The 3,248-nt window shown below is 39.1% G+C and overlaps 1 protein-coding gene across 1 annotated transcript in view; it reads right to left on the reverse strand.

Moving 5' to 3' along the window:
- Positions 1 to 3,248, reverse strand: part of DSCAM (DS cell adhesion molecule) — a 981,394-nt gene that overhangs the window by 96,910 nt on the left and 881,236 nt on the right. The window lies entirely within an intron of this gene.

The following is a 3,248-nucleotide window of genomic DNA, read 5'->3' on the forward strand; positions in this document are numbered from 1 at the left end:
CACCAGCCTTCTGGTTAGCAGTCAAGTGCCGTAGGCACTATGCTACCAAAGCTCCCATTTGTTGTTGTTGTTGTTGTTATGTGCCGTCACGTCAGACCCAACTCATAGCAACCCCTCCTTGGGTTTCCAAGGCAGTATCACTATGGAAGTAGATTGCCTCATCTTCCTTCCAAGGAGTGGCTGGTGGGTTCGAACCGCCAGCCTTCTGGTTAGCAGTCAAGTGCCTTAGCCACTATGCTACCAGAGCTCCTAAGCTCCCATTTAGAGAAGTAAAAACTGTTCATATATGTGAAGAAACTACATGAGACCAGGGAAAGAACCACCTGGAAAGACTGAAGGTAATAGTTCCCAGTCTTTACAAAGGCCTTAGAACAGTGCTTGTTCCCAACAGCCAGTTTTGAAATTCTCAAGATTCATAGGGTGTTGGGTAAAAAATATAGAGGTCTTAACTTGGTAGTAGGGAGTAAGTAGCTCTATGTTAAACAGTGCTCTGATATTACCTAAAAATCTGAAAACCAAGTTTCAGAAAGTTCACACTGTAGCTAAGCAATGTAATCATATACCAAAACAAAGGTTAAGAATTTTTTTTCTTTTTTTAAATTGTGATTTGAGTGAAAGTTTACAGAGCAAATTCACTTTCCACACATCAGTTCACATACACTTTGTCTCATGACATTGACAAATTACCACAATGCAACAGCTCCCCTCCCACTTCCTTCCTGTAGTTACCTCTTCCCTGTGTCCTTCCCTCCATGCACTCCTGCCCCCTGAGCTGTGTCCCTGTGCATACACAGACCTTCTATTCTCCCATGATTATTCTCTCCAAGGAGTGTATCTAGCTAGTGTGAATGTTCACTTCATATGCCTGTCTTTTGTTTGGCTAGAAGCCACAAATGTGGGTTTAGTTCCAGACCTGAAGGGCAGCTAGGGTCCACAGTCTCAGTGGTTCCATCAGGCTGTATTAGACCAGCAAAACTGGTCCCTTTTTCTTCTCTTTCTCAAATGATATTGAGTTTTGTTCCACACTGTTCTCTCACCCTATCCGGGATGTCTTACATAGATCCTCCTCTGAGTGGTCAACAGTGGTAGCCGGGCACCATCTAGTTCTTCTGGTCTCATAGTTGTATAGGCTGAGGATCGCATGATATACCAGTAACTTGGACTACTTTTTTCCATGAGTCTTTGGTGTTCTTCATTCTTCTTTGTTCTGGACAAGGAGAGACCCATTGTTGCATCTAGATGTCTGCTTGCAAGCTTTTAAGATCCCAGTCACTACTGGCCAAAGTAGACAGTGGAACAATGTTTTGTGTAGTATGTTATGCCAATTGAGTTTGATGTCCCCTAAGACTATGATCCGAAGCCCATAGGTTCAACTAGTGGCTCCCTCTTTGAAGCTGGCTATGCCCAAGAAATGACTGTACAACCCTGTCCCTCGTCAACTCTAGTATACAGCTGGGAATTCTTACAGAACATAGCAATACACTTGTAGAAACATTGTCAGCCAACCCTATACATGGTCTTGAGCACACTTCCCCTGCATAGACATACCTAATAGTTCAGCCTATCCACCTATCTATCCACCCATAAAAAGGTTAAGAATTTTTATAGGAATGAAAATATCCAACACCAAACAAGCTAAAATTCATAAGTCTGGCATACAATCAAAATTTTCCAGGCACAAACAACCCAGTTGTCCATCAACTGATGAATAGATAAACAAAATGTACTGCAGAATTGAATACTGTTAAGGAATAAAAAGGAAATGCAGTACTAAAACATGCTACAACGTGAATGAACCTTGAGAACAATATGCTAAGTCAAAGAAGCCAATAACAACAACAACAAAAATTTAATTACCTTTATGTTAAATGTCCAAAATAGGCAAATCCATAGAAATATAAAGCAGATTAGTGATGTCCAGGGACTGGGAGTAGGAGGAGAAATGACTACTAATGAATATAAAGTGTTTTTTTTTTTTTTTAGAATGCTGAAATTGTTCTAAAATTAGATGGTGTTTAAGGTTGCACAACTCTGTGAACATATTAAAAGCCACTGATTTATATACTTTGAAAGTATGAATTTGTGGTGTATATATAAAATCTAATACATATGTGAAAACCCAGACTTGCAAACAAAACCAAAAACCAAACTCCCTGCCATCAAGTTGGATCTGACTCATAGCGACCCATCCTTGGGTTTCCAAAGCAGTATCACTATAGAGGTAGATTGCCCAACCTTCCTTCTGAGGAGTGGCTGATGGGTTTGAACCTCCAGCCTTCTGGTTAACAGTCAAATGTCTTAGGTACTAAGCCACCAGAGCTCCTAGACTTGCAAAGAAGCAGGGAAATACGATTCATGATAAAGAGAAAAAATTATAAAACAGAAAAACTGACATGGAACAGACTCAGATATTAAGTTTAGCAGACAAGGGCATTAGAACTGCTGTTATAACTATATCCATTCAAAATATGAAGTAGAAACATGAAAGATATAAAAAGACACAAATCAGACTTCTAGAAATGAAAAATATATGTGACATGATAAAAAAAGCTGGATTGGATTAAAAGCAGTAAGATATCACAGAAAAAAATATCAGTGAACTTGAACACACACTGTTAGAAACTATCCAAAATGAAACACAGAAAGAAAAGAGAACTATAAACAAACAGAGCATTAGTAAGCTATAGAACAATGGCAAACAGCCTAATATATGTGTAACTGATCTCCAGTGGTATAGCTCCTAAGGCATTTGACTGCTAATCAGAAGGCTCGTGGTTCAAACCCAGCAGCCACTCTTCGGAAGGAAGACTGGGCAATCTACTTCTGTAGAGATACCACCTCAGAAACCCAAGGAGGGATCGTTAGGAGTAGAACTGACTCGACAGCAGTGATTTTGGTTTTGGTTTTTTGGTTAGGAAGGGGCGGGAAGGAGGATAGAAAAAATGTTTGATGAATTAATGGCTGAAAATTTTCCAAAATCGATGGAAATTCAAAGCCCATAGAGCTAAGAATCTTTATGAATTCTAGTCTCTCTCTCACACATACACCAGAAAACATGAAGGAAACTACACCAAGGCACACTATGTTTACATTGCTCAAAAGCAGTGATAAAGAGAATGTAGCCAAAGAAAAGATGTTATACATTGAGGAACAAAGATAAGAATGACAATAGATTTCTTGTCAGAACAATCCAGACAGAATAAGTGGAGCAACATTTTTAAAGTACAGAAAGAAAAAAAAAATTATAT

Source organism: Orycteropus afer, unplaced genomic scaffold (genome assembly GCF_000298275.1).
Source record: "Orycteropus afer afer isolate SDZICR_OR568_19922 unplaced genomic scaffold, OryAfe1.0 scaffold00137, whole genome shotgun sequence".
Classification (NCBI taxonomy): Eukaryota; Metazoa; Chordata; class Mammalia; order Tubulidentata; family Orycteropodidae; genus Orycteropus; species Orycteropus afer.